The following is a 12,778-nucleotide window of genomic DNA, read 5'->3' as shown; positions in this document are numbered from 1 at the left end:
GTGCTTGCCTTGCAGGTTCTGACCTGGGTTCAATCCCCAGCATCCCATATGGTCCACTGAGCCCGTACAGGAATAATTCTTGATTGCAGAGCTGGGTGTAAACGCTGAGCAACGCCTAGTGTGGCCCAAAAACCAAAATCTCAACTAAACAGTTTGTCTGTTCCATGACACCTCAATGTGGCTATCTATAGATTGGCTTCTCTCTCTAATTCTGTTATTCAGGGGTGAATCCTGCAAGATCTGAGTCGACATAGTACCTATGTTTCAGCCTAATATATGAGTATAAGAAAAATTCTTACTGTTTTCTATTAAGTATGTATGTTTAGAATAGCACGGTTTGTTCAGATTTGGAAGCCTGAAGCTTCTTACCGCTGGTTGCTATTTAACTCAAAGCTTGTGTTTGGGTAGTTGAATTAAATTCACTGGTTGCCATTGCAGACTAGAAAACCCAGTATGACTCTCCATCCCTTGATCTTTGACTTAAGCCAAGTAACTGGATAGTCCAAGAAAATAATATATGTCCCCCGTTTGTAAAAATAACTGGTGAAGCTAAATAGGTTTCCTTCATCTGATCATAGTAGGTGTTCTTTCAAGTTTTATAGTTATACTTTTTCATTGAGTTATATTTTATTCTATTTTTTGCAATGCACGTTTTATTGGGGGAGGTATAATAAAGACAGTAGAGTGGATAGGATGTTTGCCTTGCATGCAGACAAGCTGGGTTTGATCCCTGACATCTCATATGGTCCCCCTAGCACCGCCAGTAGTAATTCCTGAGTGCGAACCCATGAGTAACTCCTGAGCATTGCTGGATGTTAAAACAAAACAAAAAAACTCCCCCAAACAATTATGTGTTTTTGTTTCTGTTTTGGCACCATGATTTACAAAGTTATTCATGACTGTGTGTCAGGCATACAATGCTCCAAGACCAATCACATCACCAGTGTCAACTTCCCTCCAGTTTTGCCCTCAGTTTCTCTCCCTCCTAATTTACCCCCACAACCTTCTCTTTCTTTTTTTAAAATCTTTATTGAATCACTGTGATTCATAATTGTGAATGTGCCTCGATGGCAGGCACTTTTCTTTCTCTGTCTCTACTTTTGGGTTTTATGGTTTACAATACAGATACTAAGAGGCCATCATTTTTTAAAAAAATTTATTAGTGAAACACCATGAGGTACAGTTGGAGACTTACAAATTTTTGTGCTTGGGTTTCAGTTATACAGTGATCTAGTACCCATCCGTCCACCAGTGCCCATTCTCCACCACCATTGATCCCAGTATCCCTCCCATCCCCCCATCCCCTTATCCCACCATGCCTCTGTGGCAGGGCATTCCCTTTTCTTCTCTCTCTCCTTTTGGGTGCTTTGGTTTGCAAAAGAGGCATTGAGTGGCAATCATGTTTGGTCTATAGTCTACTTTCAGCATGCATCTCCCATCCTGGGAGGATCCTCCCAACACCCTTTATTTTGTGCTCCCTTCTCTATCTGAGCTGCCTTTTCCCCTAGTGTGTGCACTAAAAGGTCATCATTTTTGGTCCTTTACTCACTTTCAGTACACATCTACCATCCAGAGTGATCCCTCCAACCATCGTTGTCATAGTGATCCCTTTCCTATCCCAACTGCCCTCTCCTCCAGCGCTTGAGGCAGGCTTTCGACCATGAATCAATCATCCTAGCCTTTGTTTCTAGTGTCCTTGGGTATTAGTCTCATATTATGTTTCTCTATATCCTACAGATGAGTGCAGTCATTCTATGTATGTTCCGCTCTTTCTGATTCATTTGATCAGCATGATACTCTTCGTTTATAAGAAAATTTAATGACTTCCTTTTTCCCTTAACAGCTGTATAATGTTCCATTGTGTAGATGCATCATAGTTTCTTTAAATAGTCGACTGTTCTCAGGCACTTGGGTTATTTCCAAATTCTGGGTATTGTGAATAGTGCTGCAATGTACATACAAGTGCAGTTGTCATTTCTGCTCTGTGTGTGTGTTTGTGTATTTGCATACCTGGGGGAATACTCCCAGAATTGGTATTTCTTGATCATACGGAAGCTCAATTTCTATTTTTTTGAGGAATGCCCATGTTCTTTTCCAAAAAGGCTGGATCAGTTGGCATTCGCATTAACAGTTAATGAGTCCATTTCCCCCTGCATCTTTGCCACCACTGGTTGTTACTGTTCTTTTCGATATGTGCCGGTCTCTGTGGTATGAGATGGTATCTCATTGTTGTTTTGATTTACATCTCCTTAATGATTAGAGATGCGGAGCATTTTTTCATGTGCCTTTTGGCCATTTGTATTTCTTTTTTGAAGAAGTTTCTGTTTATTTCTTCTTCCCATTTTTTGATTGGGGTTAGAGGTTTTATCTTATAATGCTCTACCAGTGTCTTGCATATCTTGAATATAAACTCCTTATCTGATGGATATTGGGTAAAAGAATTTTCCCATTCTTTTTCTTGCTCACTGTTTCTTTTGAGGTGCAGAAGCTTCTTAGCTTAATGTAGTCCCATTTGTTTATCTTTGCTTCTACTTGCTTGGTCAGTGGTGTTTCCTTTTTTTTTCTTTTGGTTTTTGGGTCACATTCGGTGATGCACAGGGGTTACTCCTGGCTAATGCACTCAGGAATTACTTCTGGTGGTGCCTGGGGAACTATATGAAATGCTGGAATTTGAACCCGGGTCAGCCGCATGCATGCAAGGCAAACGCCCTACCTGCTGTGCTATTGCTTCAGCCCCAGTGGTGTTTCCTTTTTAAAGATGCCTTCAGCTTCATTGTCATGGAAGGTTCTGCCTACATTTTCCTCTATATACCTTCTGAATTCCAGTACGACACTGACATCTTTAATCCCTTTTGACCTGACTTTTGTGCCTGTTAGAGGTCTGAGTTCATTTTTAGCGTGTAGCAGTTTAGTTTTTTAGCACCATTTGTTGAAGAGGATTTCTTTGCTCCATTTCACATTTCTTACTCCTTTATCAAAGGATTTTCTAAGTATAGTATTATGTCATCTGCAAATAGTGAGAGCTTGACTTCTTCCTTTCCTATGTGTATGTCCTAGAAAAATTTTATTGCCTAATTGCTATGTCAAGTACTTCTAGTACTATATTGAAAATAAATGGCAAGAGTGGGTAACCTTTTCTTGTTCCCGAAAAGAAATTTTTTTCCTATTGAGAGTAATGTTTACTGTTGGCTGTGGTAAATGGTTTTGACTATAGCGAGGAACGTTTCTTTAACTCTCATTCTGTTGCGAGTTTTTATTACCATAAATGGGTGCTGGATCTTGTCAGTTGCTTTCTATACATTTGATATTAACATACATTTTATCTTTTCTTTTATTAATATGGTGTATTATGTTTTTTGACTTGTGAATGTTAATCCATCCTTGCATATCCAGGATGAGTCCTATTTCATGGTGGTGTTGGATTTCATGAGTTGCTGGATTCTACATGCTAGTATTTTGTTGAGGATCTTTGCATCTGTGTTCATCAGGGATATCAGTCTGTAATTCTCTGTTTTTGTGGTGTCTCTCTCTGCTTTTGGTATCAGGGTGATATTTGCCTCATAAAAACTGAAATTGTTTCTGTTTCTTCAAGTTTCTGGAAAAGCTTTCAAAGGATTGGAAGTAGGTCCTCTTTAAAGGTTTGGAAGAATTCACTAATAAATCCATTTATGCCAGGGTTTTGGTTTGGGGGGAGAATTTTGATTATTATTTCAATTTCCTCAATAGTGATAGGTCTGTTAAGGTATTCCAAATCTTCATAGTTCAGCCTTGGTTATTTATAAGAATCCAGGAGTTTATCCATTTCTTAGAGGTTCTCTTGTTTATTTATTTTTAATAGAAGTTCTCTTGTTTAAAGGCATAAATATTCTTAGAGTAAAATCTGATGATCCTTTGAATTTCTGTGGTTTCTCTTGTGATGTCTCCCATTCATTTCTGATTCTGTTTATTAGGGTTTTCTCTCTCTCTTTCTTTCTTTCTTTGTTAGTCTTGTTAGTGGTTTATTGATCTTGTTTATTTTCTCAAAGAATCAGCTCTTGGTTTTGTTGATCTTTTGGATTTTTTTTGCTTCCAGCTCATTAATTTCTGCCGTAAGTTTTATTACTTCCTTCCTCCTCTCTGGTTGGGGTCCTTTTGTTGGTCATTTTCCAAGATCTTAATCTGTGAGGTTAAGTTATTTCTGTGAGCTCTTTTTTCCCTTCTTGATGAATGCTCGCAGAGCTATAAACTTTCCTCTTAACACTGCTTTTACTGTGTCCCACAAGTTCTGGTATCTCATGTCATCATTCTTGTATGTTTCCAGAAATCTTCTATTTCCTCTTTGATTTCCTCTCTAAGCAACTGGTTATTAAGTAGCAAGCTGTTTAATATCAAGGTGTTTGATTTGATTCTCCATTTGTGTGTTGATACAGTTCTATGTTCAGTGCATCATTGTCTGAAAAGGTAGTTGATGCAATTTCTACCCATTTAATTTTATGGAGGTATGTTTTGTGACCCAGCATATATTCTATCTTCAAGAATGTCCCATGTGTAATCTGGAGAAGAGTGTGTATTCAGCTTTTTGGGAACTTCTCAGATGTCTTTGACAGTTGCTTCTTTAGTAGGGTTTTCTTCCTGCCACTCTGGTACCCCCTTTATTCTTATGTTTTCCTTCTTGAACTCGTCCAGGTAGTCTTTTGTCATCTGCTGGTTTATTTTGAGCTTCTTTCCCATTTTCTGCTGTTATCTGGAGATTCTCTGCACCTCATCTTGGACCTCACTGATTCTGTCCTCAGCTGCTATTACTCTCCTTGTGAGGCCTTCCAGTGAGTTTTTCATTTCACTTACCAGGGTATGCAGGTTTGTCACTTCTGTCTATATTTTAGTTTGTCTTTTCCTCATTTCTGCTCTCATATCCTCTCCTCTTGTATTTTATTGGTGGTGTGTTCCATTGTTTCTTTGAGCTCTTTATGCATCCTTACAGCTCCATTCTGAATTCCTTATCAGACAGGTTATTTAGCTCATTATTACTGGTTGGGTCATCTAAGTCTGGTGGGTTTCTGTGTTGCTTTAGTTGTGACCTTTGCAGTTTGGATGCTCGCACTCACCATTGCTTTTGTGTTTTTGATGTAATGTTCATTGGAGTAGGGGCTATTGGACTATTATCCTAATGTGGTTGGGGTGGTCAGACTGCTCTAGCGAGACTTCCATATGGGAAGCAAAGTTTTGGTTCTTATGGGATATTGGGGGGGAGGGGGACTGCACTAGCTGCCACTGCTCAGGAAGCCACTCTTCCCGGTCCTCTGACCTATGATTTCAGATATTAAGTCCTTGCAGCTTGTGGCACTGGTTAGGAACTGCCTCCAGCCTGAGGTCTGCCATTCCGTACTGCTTTTTCTCTGAGTTATATTTTAAACAACGTAACATCAGTATTCCCTATAATACAGATATACATGGAACATTTTCTGCTACGTCAAAAACATCAAATAGTAATTTACTATGTAGTGTGTGACAGACAGGAGTCCCTATCTTTTCAATGTCCATCACTTGTGGGTCTGAAATATTTTATCAGCTTGTGAAAGATTCATGTAGAACAGAATGGTAACCTTGTGAAAATCCGGTTTCTTGTTAGAAACAAATTTGGTCGCTAGGTGGCGCTGCTTTCCACGGTCAGGCTTTTCTGTCTTCCAGCCTCACTGCAGAAGATTCGAGTAGCCTTGCCTTTAGTAATGTCATTTAGTAACGACATGATAGCACTGTAGTGACCGTGGGTGATGTACAGGATGCTTTCATGTCAGGAGAATAAGCTCTTAAGGTTTGGGACACAAAGGGACAGGACAGGGGTAAAGGCAGGTGGGAGATCCCGGTTAGATCCCCCCAAAACCACATTCCCCCCCCCTCACACTCCCTACCACCCCCCGCCACACACACACACACACACACACACACACACACACACACTACACACACTGCCTGGAGTGCCCTTGAATTCAGAGCCATGAATAGACTGTGAGCACCGCTGAGTGTGAGCCAATACCCACCTCACCTCCCAAATCCCCTAAGGCTTAACTGAAGCTGTCAGATCATTTACATTTTTCTTTCAGCTTAGTTTGCTTCTTTCTTAAATGTCAGATTTTAGTGATATAAGAACAATGGTGAAGGATCTTCCACACTTTGGTAGTGATGGGGGTGCAGGAACTTTGTGTGTCCAAAAAGTAAATAATAATACTGGGACATGAAAGATAGTAGAGTAAGTAGGGCGTTTGCCTTGCAAACAGCCCACCAGAGTTCAGCCCCTGGCATCTCATAGGGTCCTCTGAGCACCAGTAGGAGTGAATCTTTGTTTGGTTTGGTTTTGTTTTTTGCTTTTTGGGTCACACCTGGCAATGCACAGGGGACCATAGGAGTGAATCTTAAGAGTAGAGCCAGGAGGAACTCCTGAGCTTTGCCAGGTGGTAGGGGCCAACCCCACCCTACCCCCCCAAGAATATTAATATTAACAGTAATATAGCTATGTTACCTAAACTATAATAAAACATTTAAATAAAAGTCAGATGTCTACCCAGAGCCCTGCTGGGTGTGCCCGGGTGGCCCAGCACTGCCAACCCAAGCGCCAAGTGTTCAGGTTGGCTCCCAGTATCACCAACAAAAGTGAGATCAATCTATAGACAATTCTCTTCCCAATCGCCACTGTAATATCTAACAATTATTTAAAAATAGGATACTTCTGGGGCTGGAGCAATAGCACATCGGGTGGGGCATTTGCCTTGCACACGGCTGACCCAAGTTCGATTCCCAGCATCCCATATGGTCCCCTGAGCACCGCCAGGGGTAATTCCTGAGCGCAGAGCCAGGAGTACCCCTGTGCATTGCCGGGTGTGACCCAAAAAGCAAAAAAAAAAAAAAGGATACTTCTTTTTTATTGAATCACCATGATATAATTACAAAGTTTTTATGATTGAGTTTCAGTCATATGATGATTGAACACCCATCCCTCCACCAGTATACGTTTCCCATCATCAATGTCCCCAGTATCACTCCTGCCACCCCCACCCCACCCCCTGCCTTTGTGACAGGCATCTTCCTTTTTACTCTCTCTCTACTTTGGGGCATTATGTTTTGCAATACAGATACTGAGAGGCCATCACGTTTGGTCCTTTGTCTACTTTCAGCACACCTCTCCCTCCCGAGTGATCCCTCCAACCATCATTGACTTAGTGATACCTTCTATTTCCCAACTACCTTCTCCTCTAGCTCATGTGGCAGACTGTGGAACATTCAAAAGTAGGATGCTTCTAGTTTCACATTATCCTCCAAATGTGTTCTATCAAAAACAATTTATTAGGCATAACTAGTTGTGAAGTGCTGTTAAAAAACACTTTTTCTAGGGATGGAGAGACAGTACAATGGCTAATGCACGTGGCTGACCCTGGTTCAATACCAAGTACTACAAACAGTCCCCCAAACCTCAGCAGGAGTAGTCCCTGAGTACAGAGCCAGGAGTAACCCCTGAGCATTGCCAGGTGTGGCCCGCAAACCAAACAAACACAACCACCTCCATTCCTAGTTGACTCCAGGGATGACATAACAGAGCCAACAAATTCCAAGGCAAAATTGAGGCCCCCTCCAACTATTTTCTGAATACCAACAAAATTATTTTTTTGCTTTCTTGTTTTAATATTTTGGCCTTTTTCCTATTTGGTTCTAGAAAACTATAATGAAATGATCTTTTTTTATAACTACCCATAAATAACCAATCAGGAGATAATTCTGATCATGATACCTTATTTTGGTACTATCATTAATGGCTCAAAAATAAGCAAATCTTTAAAGATTTTATTAGGGGGTGGAGTGATAGCACAGTGGGTAGGGCATTTGCCTTGCAAGAGGCTGACCCAGGTTCAATTCCTAGCATCCCATATAGTCCCCCAAGCACTGCCAGGACTAATTCCTGAGTGCCTGAGCCAGGAGTAACCCCTGTGCATCTCTGGGTGTGACCCAAAAAGCAAAAAAAAAGTATTATTTTATCATTAACTTCTTACATATTGAAATGTACAAGGTTATTAGAAAGTATTGGCTTTTTTTGTGGGGACAACAGGTTTTGGGCCACAGCTGCCTGTGCTTAGGGCCTATTCCTGGCTCTGTACTCAGTAGTGACCCCTGCAGGTGTTCTAGAGACCATATCCTGTGCTTGGGATCAAACTGTGGTCTCTGAGATGCAAGGCAAGCATATTAACCCCTGTGTTATCTCTGACCCAAGCAAATATTCATTACTACTGTGATCTTCCAGCATTTTGATCATGTTCTAAGCATTACAACCATTTTATCATTCCAACAATATATGATTTAACTAATTTAGAAAATGATTGATCATCTAAGCTATAAAAATTTTTGTAGGAGGCATTTTCAGGAGCCAATGTAGAAGTCAAGGCACATGTTTGCCTTGCTTGCAACCAACCTGGTTGGACCCTCTGAACTGTACTATCTCGCTGGCCCCACTGTTTCATAATGACAAGATATTGTATTGGTTTTGTTGTTGTTTTGTTCCTAGCTGAGGGTTTCGAACCCCATACATACTTTTAACACTTGAAGGGTTTTATGTTTGGGAGGAGGAGAAATAGCCCAGCGGGTAGGGCGTTTGCCTTTCACACAGCTGATCTGGGTTCGATTCGTCCATTCCTCTCGGAGAGCCCGGCAAGCTACCGAGAGTATCCCACCCACATGGCAGAGCCTGGCAAGCTCCCTGTGGCGTATTCGATATGCCAAAAACAGTGACAACAAGTCTCACAATGGAGATGTTACTGGTGCTCGCTCGAGGAAATCGATGAACAATGGGAGGACAGTGCTATGCTACAGGAGGAGAAAGAAGGCAGAGAGTGAGGCAAGACAGGATTCAGAGCTCCAATCCTTCCCATGAGGGGCCACTCAGTTCTACTTCCTGCAGGGTGGAAGGAACTTCAGAGTCATGGGAGTGGTCAGGAACTGTGATTAGCCATGGGGCTGTGGAGCTCAAGGTTGATGATCCTAAGACTAAGAACAAACAATCCCTAGAAGTGCCTTAGAGAAGTTGAGCAATTTGCCCCAGGTCAAAGGACAGGTGAGTCTTGTTGAATACCTGGGTAGGATATCTGCCTCGTTCGTGGCTGACGTGGGTTCAATCTTTGGCATCCTCCTGACCACCTCCCCCACCACGTAGTCTCTCAGGAGTGATCTCTGAGCCTTCCCTGAGTTACTCCTGAACACAGTCCCAGGAGTAAGTCCTGAGTACCTCTGTGTGTGGTCCAGAAATCAACCCCTCCCCTCCCCATCCCCCGCCCAAAAGAAAAAAAGCAGCTGAGGAACAGAACTGAGAGTTAAGTCCAGCAGGGCAGATTCCAAAGGAAGGCCCTTATTTTGCCCTCACTCACCAGCTACCTGCTGTCATTATTGACTCTTTTCTGTCTTCCTAAGTCACTCTTTTCTGATTCAGAGTAATAGTTGTCTAGCCTTAGGCATTTCTGGGGCCCAAAGCTGGATGGATACTTTCTGAAAGGTTACCAAGAAATGACCATGGGACAGCAGATGGTTTTGTAAAGTACAGTCATCTAACATGAAATCTGCATTCTTTGCTTTCGTTCAGAAAAATGGCCATGATGAATCTTTGCAAGCAGATTTAAATACCGACCTTTAATTTTCTCACTCTGTAGCCTTTGCCATCAATATTCAGTATTAATCCACAAAGCATACATAAGTGAACCTAAGTGACCACCCCCACCCTGCCTCACGAAATCCCATCAACTGTGGAAGAATTTTTTCTTCTAGTAAATTCTCTAGTAATTTTTCTTTAATTTCTGATTCTCAGGGTGGGGAGGTTTCAGAGCTTCATGGCCATTGTTCTCAGCTAACAGGGCCCAGGAGCCTTTGAAAGTACTGGGTATTTGATAAATGTCTAGAACTTACCTTTGAAGTAGAGGACAGAAGGTGACCTTTCCTCTGTGAATAGTATCAGAAAAGACAAAATGTGTTGATACACTTGAGATTAAAAAGGCACATAAAGTATGATACATTTGATAACCTCGTTTACTAAACAAATTTCTTACCTGCCTATTCTGGTAGGCAAATATATACGTAGCAGACAAACTAACATGGCTCTGGGTTTAATACAGAAAAAGCACTGTAGCACTGTTCTCCCATTCATCAATTTGCTCAAGTGGGCACCAGTAACGTCTCCATTGTGAGACTTGTTGTTACTGTTTTTGGCATATCTAATACGCCACAGGGAGCTTGCCAGGCTCTGCCGCGCGGGCGGGATACTCTCTGTAGCTTGCCAGGCTCTCCAAGAGGGGTGGAGGAATCGAACCCGGGTTGGCCGCATGCAAGGCAAACGCCTTACCCAGTGTGCTATGGCTCCAGCCCAATACAGAAAAAGAGTTTTAAAAAATCATCTCAGATTAATTTTTTTCTAAACAATCATCAATGAGGGGAAAATAGAGATAAAATGTCCAGGAAAGGATCTACTCTCTGAAAACGTGTGTGAGTGGTGCTGTGGATGAAACCCAGCTCTCATCCTTGTGCTATCGCACTGAGCCACATCCCTGGCCCTGTATTCAAATCTTTTAAGGACCCAGGAGAGCACTCAGAGGGCTGAAAGCTTGCCAGGCAGGCAAGAGCCCTGGGTTTGATCCCTTGCACTGAATGAACTCTTTTTTTTTAATTGTGTACATTTTAGTTTTTACAATTTTAACTTATTTTTTAAATTGAATCACAGTGAGATACACTGTTAGAGAGTTATTCATGGTAGCGTTTTAGTCATATAACGTTCCAACACCCATCCCTTCATCAGTGTACATTTCCCATCACCTGCACTTGATCTCCAAACAATCCCTCCCTGTCCTGTCTCTGTGGTAGGCACTTTTCCTTTCTCTCTCTCTCTCTCTCTCTCTCTCTCTCTCTCTCTCTCTCTCTCTCTCTCTCTCTCTCTCTCTTTAATTTTGAGCATTATGGTTTGTAATACAGATAGTGAAAGGTTATCATGTATATCCCTTTACCTACATTCAACACTCAGTTCTTGTCCAGTGTGATCATTTCTAACTATTATTGTCATACCGGTCCCTTCTCTATTCTAACTGCCTTTTGCCCCCCGACACGCTTGTGGTAGCTTCCAACCATTGACCAGTCCTCCTGGCCCCTGTTTCAATTGGCCTTGGATATTAGTCTCATACTGTTTATTTCTTTATATCCCACAAATGAATGCAGTCACCATATGGACAATTGAACAATAAACCTCACTAGACCGCCTGGCAGCGTACAAAACAGAAAAAGAAAAGACAGAACAAGAGCATCACAAAGCAAAATCTCCCAAAACACGTTTTAAGTTTATTTTGTGGAGTTTTTGGTCACATGGTGCTGAGGATTCAACCAGGATCAGTTGCCTGCAAGACAAACACCTTAGCTCTCATACTATCTCTCCATGGCCTCCCAAGAGCACATTTATAGAAAACTATATTTTAAACCCAGGGGAGAGGAAAAAGAGAGAGAAAGTGGGGAGAATTAAAGGGAAAGAGGTGGGGAACAAATTATAGAGACATTAACCCAGAAACTCAGTGTGGCTACTGATTTTCCAAAGTCTTTCATTATTAGAAACATGTGTATTAGCCAAAGCTGTGGTTAGAGGACAATGAGACACACATGTAAGTAGTCTAGATTTGGCTTAGATCAGCAAACTCCCTTAGCTGACCCATAGATAGATAGGTGAGCAAAATCATTGTTTGTTGCTCTATGCCCTAGAAGTTGTGTGTTTTGGGCCAGGGAGATGACTCAAAGGACAGGAACACATGAGTTGCATGTGGGAATGCCAGGGCCAATCCCCAACACCAATACACTGAGCACTGTGGTTCCTGAACACCACCAGTTGTGACGACAAACATGAAATTGTGTGTTTTGTCATTGCATGCCAATAATCTTTAAATGGAAGGTTTACAGTCTTTAAATGAAAAGCTTGCAGGAAGGAAAACACATGGCCATTTATGAATTCCTTTGAATCCAATACAAGATACTAGAAATATCAAAGTTTTTCATGACAAAGAAAGAATCCATAAGAAGGGACATGAAATGCTCGGAGAGTGTGCTAGGGGGTGAATGCATGCAAGCCAGAGAGTCTAGGCATGCAAGCCATAGGTAGGTTTGTGTAATTATATTGTGACATTTTCCTAATGCTATATTTTTACCCAGTATCCCCATCATCAAAGGACCCTTGTCTATAACCCTACTTTTGTGGTGACTTGGGAAGTTCATGACGTCACCACATCTAGACATAGGTCAAAGAGTGGTTGTGACTAATAGTCCTTGTGCCTAGATCATAATTCACCACGTCCACGTAAATGTCAATAAATTCCCCAACCCCATGAGTTTTGAAGTCACTCATGCAAAGGACATCGTAAGTATGAGTCATAGTTTCTGAACTATCTGTGCTGGGGCCATAGTACAGTGGGTAGGGCACTTGCTTAGCATGTGGCCAATCCCAGTTTGAACCCCCAGCATTCCATGTGACCTCTTGAGCCTTTCCAGGAATGATCCTGGAGTGCAGAGCCAAGAATAAGCCTTGAGCACTGCTGGGTGTGACTCCAAAACAAAACAAACAAAAGATTGCTCCTGTTTGATCTCCTGTCAAAGAATGAGACAACTTTGTAACTGTGTACCTCACTGTGATTCAATTAAATAAATTTAAAAAAACAAAGATTAGACAGAAAGAGACAAACTAACACATGATGTCACACACACTCAAGAGGGATGTCCAAGCTTTAGGGTCTCCTGGGCAGCCCAA

Source organism: Sorex fumeus, unplaced genomic scaffold (genome assembly GCF_029834395.1).
Source record: "Sorex fumeus unplaced genomic scaffold, SorFum_2.1 ptg000086l, whole genome shotgun sequence".
Classification (NCBI taxonomy): Eukaryota; Metazoa; Chordata; class Mammalia; order Eulipotyphla; family Soricidae; genus Sorex; species Sorex fumeus.
This window is presented reverse-complemented; position numbering follows the sequence as displayed.